Raw genomic sequence first — 17,075 nt, 5'->3', positions numbered from 1 at the left:
CCACCTTCCCCATAATGTGCTCCAATTATCCACGTAACTGAAACCCTCCCTCCTACACCATCCCTAAAGCCACATGTTTATCTGCACTCTCTCCGTGTACCTCAACTCGCTAGCACGTGGCACCGGCAACAAACTAGAGATGACAATATCTAGTTTGTCCTGGCTCTCAGCTTCCACCCTAGCTCCCTAAATTCCTGTTTTAAATCCCTGTCCCTTCTCTTACCTGTGTCGTTGGTGCCGATGTGTACCACGACTTGTGACTGTTCCCCCTCCTCTTTAAGGATTCTGAAAACACGGTCCGAGACGTCACGGACCCTGGCACCCGGGAGGCAACATATCAGCCGTGAGTCTCTTTCGTTGCCACAGAACCGTCTATCTGTCCCTCTAACTATCGAGTCCCCAATAACTATTGCTCTCCTGCTCTCCCTCCTTCCCTTCTCAGCAACAGGGATGGACTCAGTGCTGGAGATCCATTCACCGTACTTGCCCCTGGTAGGTCGTCCCCCTCAACAGTATCCAAAGCAGTATACAGGTTACTGAGGGGAACGACCAGAGAGGATCCCTGCACTGACTGCTTCCTCCCACATCTTCTCACCATCACCCATCTATCTTGATTCTTTGGAGTAACTACATCCCTGAAGCTACTATCTATGACCACCTCTGCCTCCCGAATGATCCGAAGTTCATCCAGCTCCAGCTCCAGTTCCCTAACGTGGTTTCTGAGGAGCTGGAGATGGGTGCACTTCCCACAGGTGAAATCAGCTGGGACACTGATGGCGTCCCTCACCTCAAACATTCTCCAGGAGGAACATTGAACTGCCTTCCCTGCCATCCCCTCCAGATTGCTTGCTGATAAAACAAGAAAAAGAAAGAAAGAAAGAGCTTACCTGATATTCACTCAACCCCTTAGGTTAGAGGAGGTGGATGGATGGGGGAACACTACAAGTGTAGTGTCTCGGGTTTAGGAACCGCCTAAGTTAAATACAGGTAAAAATCAAACACTTAATCAGCAACCACTGCGCTCCGCACTATAACAGCAATCAGCTGTTATGGGCCCGCGCAAACAATTTAAATCTTTACTACTTACCCAGCAGACACTCTGTCCTCACTCCGACCGGATTCAGCTGGAAACCCCCAACAGTAAGTTTTTTTCAAAATGTACTCCCCTTCTCAGCAACACTCACTCAGCAACCACTGTGCTCCGCACTATAACAACAATCAGCTGTTATGGGCCGCGCAAACAATTTAAATCTTTACTACTTACCCAGCAGTCTCTCTGTCCTCACTCCGACCGGATTCAGCTGGAAGCAGGTAAAGAAGTCACAATTTTAAGAGATACGGGAGCTAGTCAATCTTTAATGGTAAGAGATGAGGAGTTATGTAATCTGGGAAGAATATTTCCTGAAAGGGTGGTAATATGCGGAATTCAGGGTGCGAGGAGTAGTGTTCAATTATTATAAGGTACTGTTGGAAAGTCCAGTGAAGAGTGGTGAAGTGGTAGTAGGAGTAATAGAGAAATTATCTTGTCCAGGAATACAGTTTATCTTGGATAATGATATAGCTGGATCGCAGGTGGGAGTGATGCCTCCGGTGGCTGATAAGCAAGTGGAAAATCAGACAATTGAAGTGTTGAAAGACGAATATCCTGGAGGACAAGTAACAAGGTCTCAAAGTCACAGGATAAGACAAGAAGAGAAATCAAAGAGTGAAGATGACGTTGAAGTGCAATTATCAGAAACAATTTTTGTTCAGATGGTTGAAAAAGAACAAGAACAGGTGGAGGATGAAGCGGATATTTTTACTTCAAGAAAATTGGCCTAGTTACAACAAAAAATTATAGAAATAAAACAAATGTATCAGAAAACATACATGGAAGAGGAATCTGTAAAAGTAATGTCTTGATGCGATAATGGAGACCTTTACATATGCAGGCGGATGAAAAATGGGCAGATGTTCATCAAAGTTGTATTTCCGGTAGGGTACAGAAAGGAGGTGTTGCGAGTTGCACATGAGGGGCGTCATTCTCCGACCCCCCGCCGGGTTGGAGAATGGCCGTTGGCCGCCGTGAATCCCGCCCCCGCCGAAGTCTCCGCTCCCGGAGATTGGGCGGGGGCGGGAATCCGGCCGCGCCGGTTGGCGGGACCCCCCGCTGGATTCTCTGGCCCGGATGGGCCGAAGTCCCGCCCAGGAATTGCCTGTCCCGCCGGCGTAAATCAAACCTGGTATTTACCGGCGGGACCAGGCAGCGTGGGCGGGCTCCGGGGTCCTGGGGGGGGGGGGGCGATCTGACCCCGGGGGGTGCCCCCACGGTGGCCTGGCCCGCGATCGGGGCCCACCGATCCGCGGGCGGGCCTGTGCCGTGGGGGCATTCTTTCCCTTCCGCCTCCGCCACGGTCTCCACCATGGCGGAGGCGGAAGTGACTCTCCCCACTGCGCATGCGCGGGAAACTGACAGCGGCCGCTGACGCTCCCGCGCATGCGCTGGGAAACTGACAGCGGCCGCTGACGCTCCCGCGCATGCGCCGCATTTCCGCGCCAGCTGGCGGGGCAACAAACGCCATTTCCGCCAGCTGGCGGGGCGGAAATCCCTCCGGCGTCGGCCTAGCCCCTCAATGTTGGGGCTAGGCCGCCAAAGATGCGGAGACTTCCGCACCTTTTTGCCGGCGCGATGCCCGTCTGATTTGCGCTGGCTTTGGCGCCAGTCGGCGGGCATCCCGCCGTTGGGGGAGAATTTCGCCCCAGGTACCAGTGGGAGGTCATTTGAGAATCAGGAAAACTCAAGCTAAAAAGGTTGTGGAGGAGTTACTTAAATTCATTACTAGATATGGACCATCCACAGAAATACATTTGGATCAATGATCGAATTTTACCTCAAGGCTATTCAAAGAAGTTATGGATAGCTTTGGAATAAAACAATTTAAATCAACTGCGTACCATCCAGAATCGCAGGGAGCGTTAGAAAGGTGGCGTCAGACATTAAGGACAATGTTGAGGACTTATTGTCAAGGTTGTCCAGAGGATTGGGATAAAGGAATTCCATTCGTACTGTTTGCAATTAGGGATGCACCTAATGAGTTAACCAAATTTAGTCCGTTTGAACTAATTTTTGGTCATGAGGTAAGAGGACCACTTAAATTGATTAAGGAAAGATTGGTGAGTGAGAAATCTGAAATTACATTATTGGATTACGTGTCAAAGTTTAGGGAACGATTAAATAGAGCACGTGAATTGGCTAGACAAAAATTTAAAGTTGCAAAAAATGTGATGAAACGGGTAGCGGGCAAGAAATCCAAAGTTCATAGTTTTGCCAGTGGAGTTGAAGTTTTAGTGCTGTTACCAGTGGCAGGTGAACCTTTAAAAGCTAGGTTTTGTGGACCTTATCAGATTTAAAGGAAATTAGGTGAGGTGAATGACGTGGTAAAAACACCAGATAGAAGGAAAACTCACCGAGTGTGTCATGTGAATATGCTTAAAAGGTACTTTGAAAGGGAAGGAGAGAAAAAGGAGGAGGTTTTAATGATTCTAACTCAAAGTGACGAACCAAATCCAGATGACTGTGAATTTGATATACCTCAAATTAAATTGGAAAATGAGGATGCTCTTAAAAATCAGGATAAATTGTTGAGTTACCTTCCAGAGGAAAAACGGACTGACCTGAAAGAGTTATTGATATCACATGGGCAAGTTTGTGGAGATAAATTGGGAAGTACCAAAATGGCTATACATGATGTGGGTGTGGGAAATGATGTTCCAATCAAACAACATCCATACAGACTGAACCCTTTAAAATTGGCACAGGTTAACAAAGAGATTGAGAGTATGCTTAAAAATGGCATAAATGAAGTGGATTGCAACCAATAGAGCTCACCCACAGTGATGGTACCTAAACCAGACGGTACCCAACGGTTGTGTGTGGACTACAGAAAAGGTAATGCAGTTACAAGAACAGACTCTTATCCTATCCCACATTTGGAGGATTGCATTGAGAAAGTGGGACAATCAGCTTCTTTTTCCAAACTGGATTTACTTCAAGGTTACTGGCAGGTACCTTTATCCAAACGAGCGAAGGAGATTTCAGGTTTTGTGACTCCAGATGGTATATACCAATTCAAAGTTATGCCATTTGGCATGAAAAACACACCAGCCACATTTCAACAGTTAACTAACAAAGTTGTTTCAGGATTACCCAATTTTGCGGTAAACATCGCCGATCTGATAATTTTCAGCCAGAAATGGAAAGAACATTTAAAACATCTGATGGAGTTATTCGATTGACTTCAGGAGGCGGGATTGGTGATAAACCTAGCCAAAAGTGAATTTGGAAAAGCCCAAGTCACTTTCCTTGAGGAGGTTCCGATACCCTCGACACGATGGGAAAAATGTAATTTCTTGGCATGAGTGGATTTAATCGAACATTGATGAAAAATATTTGTAGCGTGGTTGCTCCACTGATGGACTTGCTGAAGAAACGTCGAATATTTCAGTGGACAGCGGACTTTCAACAGGCATTTGACGGCCTGAAAGCTGTGACAACCAATGCTCTTGTGTTGGAGAATTACAAGGGACTCTGCGATCAGATTTAACTAAAGTATCTGATTTTAAAGAGAAATGCCGAGGCATAGAGAAAAACATGGGTCGTGCAGAGACCTTCTTATTCAAAGAGACTGTCAATTGAAAAGGAGTTTCAATTGGAGGGAGAAGAACAAAAATGGACTATATTATTATACCTGTTTGCGTGTGTTGTTTTTTGAAACAAAAAAGTATATTTACTGTGTGCATTTCTTAAAGGATGGTGAAAAGGTGAAAAATGAATCCATCTTGAAGTTGATGGTTTATTTTTTTTTCTTGGGGGGAGGTGTCATATGAGAGTAACTTTGAGAAATGGGTGTTTTAGAAATGTACCTTTAAGAAATGGGTATTTATCACTGATGTCAGAGTGTGGGCTGTCTGTCAGCTTTTTTACTTTTGTTTCAGGCTGTTTGCTGCAGGGTGTGCTTTAGTTTCATTTTCAGTGTTGGAGCTGAAGCCAGACCAAGCAGGTGTACTGTTGATCTCTCTGCCATGAAAAGACTACCTCTTGATCATTTGGTGAATTCAGAATTATAAATGTTCTCAGTATTGAATGTAAACCTAATGTACTTATGTTGAAAGGTGTTTGTTTTGTCTCTGGTTGTTGTTTGGGAATTTATTAAGGATTACTTAGTGTTGTATTCTTTGGGGGTTGTATTTGAATTGATGGTTGCTAAGATGTTCAGTGTATGTTTTAAAAATGTTAACCTGAGTTCATAGAATAAACATTGTTTTGCTTTAAAAAATACTTTTCCATTTCTGCTGTACTACACCTGTAGAGTGGGCCGTGTGCTCCCCATACCACAATCTATTAAAAGTTGTGGTCAGGTGAACTCCATGATACACTTTGGGGTTCTCTAAACCCTGGCCCATAACAATATATAGAGAACTGTACCTGTGTGAGGTATTTATATTTGTAGTTAATAGATATGCTTACTGTGTGTTTATAGAAATGTTAACTGAATTCATAGAATAAACTTTGCTTTTGATTAAAAGTTTTTGATTAAAAGGTTTCTGTTAAATAACACCTGAAAGGTAGGCCCTTATGCTCCTCAGAACCAAAATCTATAAACACTTGTGGGTCAGGTGAACTCCATTATATACTTTGATGTTCTCTAAACTCTGGCCCGTAACACATTTAATTAATTTGATGGACTTGAGTGAATTTTAAGTAATGACCAATGCTTGGATAACAAATCATGTTCTAAGTGACAGACAGTTGTTTGAATAAATCAGAAATCCTCAGCTGAGAATTAGAACTAATGAAAGTAAAGGGGATAAACCAGAGATAAGGGGCGAAATTCTCCATTATCGGCGGAAAGTCCGCCGATCGGCGCAAAAAACAGCGCAAATCCCACTTGCGTCACGTCATAAAAATGGGCCGATATTCTGCGGCCCGAAATGGTGAGAGATGGTGCAAGAGGGAGGGTTTCAAATTCCTGGGACATTGGGACCGGTTCTGGGGGAGGTGGGACCTGTACAAATCGGACGGTCTGCATCTGGGTGGGACCGGAACCAATGTTCTCGGGGGGGTGTTTGCTAGTGCAGTTGGGGAGGGTTTAAACTAATGTGCCAGGGGGATGGGAACCGATGTAGGAAGTCAGTGGGGACAGAAACAAAAGGCAGGAAGGGAGAGTGTGTAAAGCATGACCAGAGAAAGCAGGGCAGAGAGCAAGGAAGGTCTACATTAAACTGCATTTATTTCAATGCAAGGGGCCTGACGGGCAAAGCGGATGAACTCAGGGCATGGACGGGCACATGGGACTGGGATATTATAGCTATGACTGAAACATGGCTAAGGGAGGGGCAGGACTGGCAGCTCAATGTTCCGGGGTACAGATGCTATAGAAAGGATAGAACAGGAGGTAAGAGAGGAGGGGGAGTGGCGTTTTTGATTAGGGAGAACATCACGGCAGTACTTAGAGGGGATATATCCGAGGGTTCGCCCACTGAGTCTATATGGGTGGAACTGAAAAATAAGAAGGGAGAGATCACCTTGGTAAGACTGTACTACAGGCCCCCAAATAGTCAGCGGGAAATTGAGGAGCAAATATGTAAGGAGATTACAGATAGCTGCAAGAATAATAGGGTGGTAGTAGTAGGGGACTTTAACTTTCCCAACATTGACTGGGACAGCCATAGCATTAGGGGCTTGGATGGAGGGAAATTTGTTGAATGTATTCAGGAGGAATTTCTCATTCAGTATGTGGATGGACCGACTAGAGAGGGGGCAAAACTTGACCTCGTCTTGGGAAATAAGGAAGGGCAAGTGATAGAAGTGCTAGTGAGGGATCACTTTGGGACAAGTGACCATAATTCCATTAGTTTTAAGATAGCTATGGAGAATGATAGGTCTGGCCCAAGAGTTAAAATTCTTAATTGGGGCAAGGCCAATTTTGATGGTATCAGACAGGAACTTGCAGAGGTAGATTGGGGGAGACTATTGGCAGACAAAGGGACGGCTGGTAAATGGGAGGCTTTTAAAAATGTGTTAACCAGGGTGCAGGGTAAGCACATTCCCTTTAGAGTGAAGGGCAAGGCTGGTAGAAGTAGGGAACCCTGGATGACTCGAGATATTGAGACTCTGGTCAAAAAGAAGAAGGAGGCATATGACGTACATAAGCAACTGGGATCAAGTGGATCCCTTGAAGAGTATAGAGATTGTCGAAATAGAGTTAAGAGGGAAATCAGGAGGGCAAAAAGGGGACATGAAATTGCTTTGGCAAATAATGCAAGGGAGAATCCAAAGTGATTCTACAGATACATAAAGGGGAAAAGAGTAACTAGGGACAGAGTAGGGCCTCTTAAGGATCAACAAGGGCATCTATGTGCAGAGCCACAAGAGTTGGGTGAGATCCTGAATGAATATTTCTCATCGGTATTCACGGTGGAGAAAGGCATGGATGTTAGGAAACTAAGGGAAATAAATAGTGATGTCTTGAGAAGTGTGCATATTACAGAGGAGGAGGTGCTGGAAGTCTTAAAGCGCATCAAGGTAGATAAATCCCCGGGACCTGATGAAATGTATCCCAGGATGTTGTGGGAGGCTAGGGAGGAAATTGCGGGTCCCCTAACCGAGATATTTGAATCATCGGCAGCCACAGGTGAGGTGCCTGAAGATTGGAGAGTGGCGAATGTTGTGCCCTTGTTTAAGAAGGGCAGCAGGGAAAAGCCTGGGAACTACAGACCGGTGAGCCTAACGTCTGTAGTAGGTAAGTTGCTAGAAGGTATTCTGAGAGACAGGATCTACAAGCATTTAGAGAGGCAAGGACTGATTCGGGGCAGTCAGCATGGCTTTGTGCGTGGAAAATCATGTCTCACAAATTTGATTGAGTTTTTTGAGGGAGTGACCAAGAAGGTAGATGAGGGTAGTGCAGTAGACGTTGTCTACATGGACTTTAGCAAAGCCTTTGACAAGGTACCGCATGGTAGGTTGTTGCAGAAGGTTAAAGCTCACGGGATCCAGGGTGAGGTTGCCAATTGGATTCAAAATTGGCTGGACGACAGAAGGCAGAGGGTGGTTGTAGAGGGTTGTTTTTCAAACTGGAGGCCTGTGACCAGTGGTGTGCCTCAGGGATCGGTGCTGGGTCCACTGTTATTTGTGATTTATATTAATGATTTGGATGAGAATTTAGGAGGCATGGTTAGTAAGTTTGCAGATGACACCAAGATTGGTGGCACAGTGGATAGTGAAGAAGGTTATCTAGGATTGCAACGGGATCTTGATCAATTAGGCCAGTGGGCCGACGAATGGCAGATGGAGTTTAATTTAGATAAATGTGAGGTGATGCATTTTGGCAGATCGAATCAGGCCAGGACCTACTCAGTTAATGGTATGGCGTTGGGGAGAGTTATAGAACAAAGAGATCTAGGAGTACAGGTTCATAGCTCCTTGAAGGTGGAGTCGCAGGTGGACAGGGTGGTGAAGAAGGCATTCGGCATGCTTGGTTTCATTGGTCAGAACATTGAATATAGGAGTTGGGACGTCTTGTTGAAGTTGTACAAGACATTGGTACGGCCACACTTGGAATACTGTGTGCAGTTCTGGTCACCCTATTATAGAAAGGATATTATTAAACTAGAAAGAGTGCAGAAAAGATTTACTAGGATGTTGCCGGGACTTGATGGTTTGAGTTATAAGGAGAGGCTGGATAGACTGGGACTTTTTTCCCTTGAGCGTAGGAGGCTTAGGGGTGATCTTATAGAGGTCTATAAAATAATGAGGGGCATAGATAAGGTAGATAGTCAACATCTTTTCCCAAAGGTAGGGGAGTCTAAAACTAGAGGGCATAGGTTTAAGGTGAGAGGGGAGAGATTCAGAAGGGCCCAGAGGGGCAATTTCTTCACTCAGAGGGTAGTGAGTGTCTGGAATGGGCTGCCAGAGGTAGTAGTAAAAGCGGGTACAATTGTGTCTTTCAAAAAGCATTTAGATGGTTACATGGGTAAGATGGGTATAGAGGGTTATGGGCCAAGTGCGGGCAACTGGGACTAGCTTAATGGTAAAAAACTGGGCGGCATGGACTGGTTGGGCCGAAGGGCCTGTTTCCATGCTGTAAACTTCTATGATTCTATGATTCTATGAAATGGGCTAGCAGCGACGTAACGGGATCCGCGCTTGCGCAGTGGTTCACGCCGTGCAGCGTCATACGCGCTGCACGGCGTGACGGCTCATAAGGCCGCGCAGCTCCCCCCCACCCGACCGGAACAGCCGACCGCAACACCCGACTTGATGGCTGGCCGTCGCTCAGCCCCGAGGTTCGAGTCACGCGATGTGGAGGCGCTCCTGGACGCGGTGGAGCAGAGGAGGGACGCCCTGTATCCCGGGCACGGCCGCAGAGTTGCCCCATGCCACAGCCGGCGTCTGTGGCGGGAGGTGGCAGAGGCCGTCACCGCTGTGGCCCTAACACCACGGACAGGCACCCAGTGCCACAAGAAGGTGAACGACCTCGTCAGAGCAGGCAGGGTGAGCCTCCCCCATATCCCCCATATCCCCCCTCCCCCAAATCCCCCCCTCCCCCATATCCCCCCCTCCCCCATATCCCCCATATTCCCCCTCCCCCATATCCCCCCTCCCCCATATCCCCCCTCCCCCATATCCCCCATATCCGCCCTCCCCCATATCCCCCATATTCTCCCCTCCCCCATATCCCCCCTCCCCATATCCCCCATATCCCCCCTCCCCCATATCCCCCCTCCCCATATCCCCCATATCCCCCCTCCCCCATATCCCCCCTCTCCCAAATCCCCCCTCCCCATATCCCCCCCTCCCCATATCCCCCATATTCCCCCCTCCCCCATATCCCCCATATTCCCCCTCCCCAATATCCCCCCTCCCCATATCCCCCATATCCCTCTCCCCATATCCCCCCTCCCCCATATCCCCCCCTCCCCCATATCCCCCCCTCCCCCATATCCCCCATATCCCCCCTTCCCCATATCCCCCATATCCCCCCTCCCCCATATCCCCCTCCCCATATCCCCCATATCCCCCCCTCCCCCATATCCCCCATATCCCCCCTCCCCCATATCCCCCATATTCCCCCCTCCCCCATATCCCCATATCCCCCCTCCCCCATATCCCCCATATCCCCCCTCCCCCATATCCCCCCTCCCCCATATCCCCCATATCCCCAAGTGAATCCAGCCCTAACCTTAACCTCTGCAATGCACGCGCAACCGATGGCGTGCATTCATATACCTGCCTAACACTGTTGCCTTTTACCCCTGCCACCACCCCCCCCCCCCCAGGAGAAGCGCGCACACAACAATAGGGAGCATGTGAGGACTGGAGGAGGGCCCGCTGATGAGAGGCCACTGACCGTACACGAGGAAAGGGCCCTGGAACTGGCTGGCGGACCTGAGGACCGGGAGGTTGCTGATGCAGAGGTCGGGGCCCCACGAGCAAGTGAGCCACCAACAGCCCGTCCCCATATCCCCCCTCCCCTATATCCCCCTCCCCGTATCACCTGATCACTGCCTGATGTCTAACCATGCATGCTTCATTGTGTATCGCAGGACCAAACGTCCAGGCACCCATCCCCGCAGATGCAGACCGCCCGCAGGATGCCCCTCGGAGACCACAGGAGACGGAGAGACCCGCACCCTCCAGCATGCGACGCCCGCAGGATGCCCCTCGGAGACCACAGGAGACGGAGAGACCCGCACCCTCCAGCATGCGACGCCCGCAGGATGCCCCTCGGAGACCACGGGAGACGGAGAGACCCGCACCCTCCAGCATGCGACGCCCGCAGGATGCCCCTCGGAGACCACGGGAGACGGAGAGACCCGGACCCTCCAGCATGCGACGCCCGCAGGATGCCCCTCGCACACCACGGGAGACGGAGAGACCTGGAGCAACAGGGAGACGACACCCCCGTCACGTGCGGGAGCGACCACCCAGCGATGAGGGGGGCAGCCACAGGCCCCCGTCACATCCGAGCCAGGACACCACTACCCAGGACACCACTATCCAGGACACCTCTACCCGGGACACCACTACCCAGGACACCCCTACCCGGGACACCACTACCCGGGACAGCACTACCCGGGACAGCACTACCCGGGACAGCACTACCCGGGACAGCACTACCCAGGACACCCCTACCCGGGAAGACGAAATACCGGACAGTGACTCAGAGTGGATGGGTGGAGACGAACCCCCACCCCAAAGTGCCATGGACTCAGGGTGGGACGAAGAGCACGACACAACGCCACTGCTGTCACCAACACCCTCCACCATCGCAGAAACACTCACCACGGTTGGGCACTTTAGTGATGAGGCGTCTGGTACACTCACTGGTGCGCACAACACAGCCGTCCCGGTACAGCAGGTGGAGGTAGGAGCAGCAGAGGGACCGGGCGGTCGGAGGGCAGCCCAGGCCAAGCGAACATCTGCCGCCCAGATGGATCCCGGGTTCCTGCAGTTACCACACCCACACATAGATCCGATGCAACCACTGACACGGAGACGAGCGAATAGGGTGACGGGTGGCTTGCGGCGGCTGCGGTCGCAGGTGGAGGAGTCCACCCGCGTCCAGGAGCTGGGAGTGGTCCCGGTCATGCGTGCCACCCAGGCTGACACCGCACGGGTGGCGTCCGCGGTGGAGGCAATGGGTGCGACGGTGTCAGACATGGGGAACGGTTTGCGAGGCCTGGGGCCTTCCGTGCAGGCGGCGTCTGTGGCCCAGGAAATGGCTGCCCTCTCACAGGAGGCCATGAGCCAGTGCCAGCGCCAGATGGCAGAGGCGCTCAACGCCATAGCCCAGTCTCAGCACGCCATAGCCCAGTCTCAGCAGGCCATGGCCCAGTCTCAGCAGGCCATGGCCCAGTCTCAGCAGGCCATAGCCCAGTCTCTGCAGGCCATGGCCCAGTCTCTGCAGGCCATGGCCCAGTCTCAGCAGGCCATCGCTGAGGGCATCGGCGCCAGTGGCCATGTGCGAGCTGGCGTCGCACTGTCGCAGACAGGGTTCGACAACCCCCTGGGCTCCATGGCTGCAAACCTGCAGACCCCTGTCGATACCAGCACGGGCCTCCAGGACTGGCAGCGCCAGATGTCGGGGGCGCGTCGGATGGCCAGTCCGTTCGCATCCCCCACCCATGTAGAGGCCTGGGGGCCATCGGGCACCCCGAGGGAGGAGGAGGTGGTGTGGTCCGTCCCGGCTCCCTCTGTAGGGGAGGTCCCGGTACACCGCGACACCTCGGACTCCCCCCCTTCCGTCCCAGGTGCATCGGGTGGGCAACGGGCAGGACAGGCTGGCAGCTCGCCATCCCAGTCGCCCGGGCCGCAGCCTGGCCCATCTAGGCCAGGACGCCCCAGGAAACGGCCGCCAAAGGGATCCAGTGTCAGAGGGCAGGAATCACAGGAGTCCACCTCCAGTTCTGCTGTACCGTCTGGGGAACCACGTAGACGTAGTCAAAGGGCCCGTAAGGCCAAACAATTAGACACTGAGTAAGTTGGCACGGGTGCAGGGCACAGATGAGTTTTAGGCGCTAGGGCACGTGCATGAACTCCTTTGGTTATTAAAGTCAATGTTACACCTACCGAAGCTGCCTTTGTGCTCTGTCCAAAGTGTGCGGGGGTGTCATGTACGTTGAGCGCAAGTGTGTGTGTGAGGGGTGGTCTTACCTCAGCCCCAGGTGAGTCTGCCCCCTTCCCCCTGGGCCGCCATCAACATCCCCCGGGCAGAGGACGGGACCGTGCGCTGCAGTGTCACAGCCGCATGCAGGGATGGTCCGGGTGGATGGTGGTACTGTGGCCATGGGTCAGACATAGTCCAACGATGTAGAGCCAGGAGCTCATCGGAGGCGGGTTGTCATCATTCTCCATGGCCTGCGATAGACACGCGTCCACCCGCAACTGGGTGAGCCCGGCCCGTTGTGCCGCCGGTGGATCAGCAATTGGGGGTGGGGGGGTGGTGTGCATGCGGGTGGGGTGTGTGGGGTTGGGGAGGGGGGTGAGGGTGCTGGGTGGGTGGATGGGTGGGGGGTGTGGGTGGTCGGCTGTTGTCATGGTGTGCGGTCTGTGGCCATACTACCCGATTCCCACGCCCATCTAGTCAGTGAAGCGGGCGTCTATCAGTCTGTCCCGTGCCCGCTGGGCCAGCCGGTAACGGTGGACAGCCACCCGTCTGTGTCTACCCCGTCTGCCCTGACCATTGCCCCCATCCCCCTCATCTGGGGAGGACTGGGCCTCTTCCTGCTGCTCCTCCACTCCGCCCTCCTCTGCCTGCGGCACATCGCCCCTCTGCTGGGCTATGTTGTGCAGGACGCAGCACACCACAATGATGCGGCCGACCCTATCTGACCGATACTGGAGGGCGCCCCCAGAGAGGTCCAGGCACCTGAAACGCATCTTCAGCACGCCAAAGCACCTCTCGATCACTCCCCTTGTCGCTACATGGGCATCATTGTAGCGGTTCTCCGCCTCATTGCGTGGCCTCCGTATAGGCGTCATCAGCCACGATCGCAATGGGTAGCCCCTGTCGCCCAGCAACCAGCCCCTCAGCCGGGGATGGCGTCCCTCGTACATGCCGGGGATGGATGACCGCGACAACACGAATGAGTCGTGTACACTGCCTGGGTGACGGGCGCAGACGTGCAGGATAATCATGCGGTGGTCGCAGACCACCTGTACGTTCATCGAATAGGTCCCCTTCCTATTAGTGAACACGGCCCTGTTATCTGCAGGTGGCCGCACGGCGACGTGCATCCCATCGATCGCGCCCTGGACCATGGGGAACCCGGCAATGGCAGAGAAGCCCACGGCCCGGGCATCTTGGCTGGCCCGGTCCACGGGGAAGCGGATGTAGCGGTGCGCCATGGCATAAAGGGCATCTGTCACTGCCCGGATGCACCGGTGCACCGATGTCTGCGATATGCCAGACAGGTCCCCACTCGGTGCCTGGAATGACCCCGTTGCATAAAAGTTCAGGGCCACACTAACCTTGACGGACACGGGGAGAGGGTGTCCCCCGCCAGTGCCACGCGGTGACAGGTGTGCCAGCAGGTGGCAGATGTGTGCCACGGTTTCCCGGCTCATCCGGAGTCTCCTCCTGCATTCCCGGTCCGAGAGGTCCTGGTATGACTGCCGGGGCCGGTACACACGGGGCGCCCTCGGGTGCCTCCGTTGCCGTGGGGCCGCGACGTCCTCCTCCCCCTCCTCGTCCTGTCGGTCAGGTGTCCCTCCAGCCTGGGCGGCTGCCGCCTGCTCCTCTGCGGCAGCCTGCGCCGCCTCTCTGGCACGCTCCTCCTCCTCCTCCTCCTCCTCCTCCTCATCCAGGGCAACATAGACATGAGCGGCTGCCACCACGGCGGCCAACATCGCTGGATGGTCTGAAAACATGACGGCCTGGTGGGGGGGAGGGGAACGACGACATGTCATCATTGCCCATATCCCCTCCTCCCCCCAGCCAGGTGGCATGGACCGCATGGGTCCAACTGTTGGAGGCTGGCACCTGGCCAGGTGGACCAACTCATTTGCCCTCCCATCACCCACCCCAGCACGGACCCCCCCCCAACCCCCAAACTCCACCCCGGCACGGACCCCCTCCCCAACCCCCAACCTCCACCCCGGCACGGACCCCCCCAACCTCCACCCCGGCACGGACCCCCTCCCCAACCCCCAACCTCCACCCCGGCACGGACCCCCTCCCCAACCCCCAACCTCCACCCCAGCATGGACCCCCCCCCAACCCCCAACCTCCACCCCGGCACGGACCCCCTCCCCAACCTCCACCCCGGCACGGACCCCCTCCCCAACCCCCAACCTCCACCCCGGCACGGACCCCCCCCCAACCTCCACCCCGGCACGGACCCCCTCCCCAACCTCCACCCCGGCACGGACCCCCTCCCCAACCCCCAACCTCCACCCCGGCACGGACCCCCCCCCCCAACCTCCACCCCGGCACGGACCCCCTCCCCAACCTCCACCCCGGCACGGACCCCCTCCCCAACCTCCACCCCAGTACGGACCTCCCCCCCCAACCCCCAACCTCCATCCCGGCACGGACCCCCTCCCCAACCTCCACCCCAGCACGGACCCCCCCCCAACCCCCAACCTCCACCCCGGCACGGACCCCCTCCCCAACCTCCACCCCGGCACGGACCCCCTCCCCAACCCCCAACCTCCACCCCGGCACGGACCCCCCCCCCCCCAACCTCCACCCCGGCACGGACCCCCTCCCCAACCTCCACCCCGGCACGGACCCCCTCCCCAACCCCCAACCTCCACCCCGGCACGGACCCCCCCCTCCAACCTCCACCCCGGCACGGACCCCCTCCCCAACCTCCACCCCGGCACGGACCCCCTCCCCAACCCCCAACCTCCACCCCGGCACGGACCCCCTCCCCAACCTCCACCCCGGCACGGACCCCCTCCCCAACCTCCACCCCAGCACGGACCCCCCCCCACCCCCAACCTCCATCCCGGCACGGACCCCCTCCCCAACCTCCACCCCAGCACGGACCCCCCCCCCAACCCCCAACCTCCACCCCGGCACGGACCCCCCCCAACCTCCACCCCGGCACGGACCCCCTCCCCAACCTCCACCCCGGCACGGACCCCCTCCCCAACCCCTAACCTCCACCCCGGCACGGACCCCCCCCCCCAACCTCCACCCCGGCACGGACCCCCTCCCCAACCTCCACCCCGGCACGGACCCCCTCCCCAACCTCCACCCCAGCACGGACCCCCCCCCAACCCCCAACCTCCATCCCGGCACGGACCCCCTCCCCAACCTCCACCCCAGCACGGACCCCCCCCCAACCTCCACCCCGGCACGGACCCCCTCCCCAACCTCCACCCCGGCACGGACCCCCTCCCCAACCCCCAACCTCCACCCCGGCACGGACCCCCCCCCAACCTCCACCCCGGCACGGACCCCCTCCCCAACCTCCACCCCGGCACGGACCCCCTCCCTAACCCCCAACCTCCACCCCGGCACGGACCCCCCCCCCCAACCTCCACCCCGGCACGGACCCCCTCCCCAACCTCCACCCCGGCACGGACCCCCTCCCCAACCTCCACCCCAGCACGGACCCCCCCCAACCCCCAACCTCCACCCCGGCACGGACCCCCCCCAACCTCCACCCCGGCACAGACCCCCTCCCCAACCTCCACCCCGGCACGGACCCCCTCCCCAACCTCCACCCCAGCACGGACCCCCCCCCAACCCCCAACCTCCACCCCGGCACGGACCCCCTCCCCAACCTCCACCCCGGCACGGACCCCCTCCCCAACCCCCAACCTCCACCCCGGCACGGACCCCCCCCCAACCTCCACCCCGGCACGGACCCCCTCCCCAACCTCCACCCCGGCACGGACCCCCTCCCCAACCCCCAACCTCCACCCCGGCACGGACCCCCCCCAACCTCCACCCCGGCACGGACCCCCTCCCCAACCTCCACCCCGGCACGGACCCCCTCCCCAACCTCCACCCCAGCACGGACCCCCCCCCAACCCCCAACCTCCATCCCGGCACGGACCCCCTCCCCAACCTCCACCCCAGCACGGACCCCCCCCAACCCCCAACCTCCACCCCGGCACGGACCCCCTCCCCAACCTCCACCCCGGCACGGACGCCCTCCCGGCACTCCCCCGGAGCCCAACCTACTCTAACCACCCCCCCCCCTCCTCCCCCCCCCCCCACGGCCGCACACACACACACACAAGCCGAGACACACCTCTCCTCAGGCAATCAGTCTGCGGCCACGCCATTTCCTGCCCAGAGCCAACCCCCCAGGCCGTCACTCACCTCCTCGCTGGTCGGCGTGAGCCTGGAGCACCGGGTCACGCCGATGAAAAGGAGGTTTGATTCACGTCGACGTGAACGGTCATCACGTCGACGGGACTTCGGCCCATCCGGAAGGGAGAATATCGGCAGGCCGAAAATCGGCTGCCTTGCGCAGACCCGTGACATTCTCCGCGGCAGCGGCGCCATTAACGCCCCGCCGACTTTTCTCCCTTCGGAGACTTCGGCGGGGGCGGGGGCGGGATTCACGGCGGCCAA

This window comes from Scyliorhinus torazame, chromosome 1, assembly GCF_047496885.1.
Source record: "Scyliorhinus torazame isolate Kashiwa2021f chromosome 1, sScyTor2.1, whole genome shotgun sequence".
NCBI classification, from domain to species: Eukaryota; Metazoa; Chordata; class Chondrichthyes; order Carcharhiniformes; family Scyliorhinidae; genus Scyliorhinus; species Scyliorhinus torazame.
Note: the sequence above shows the minus strand (reverse complement) of the source record.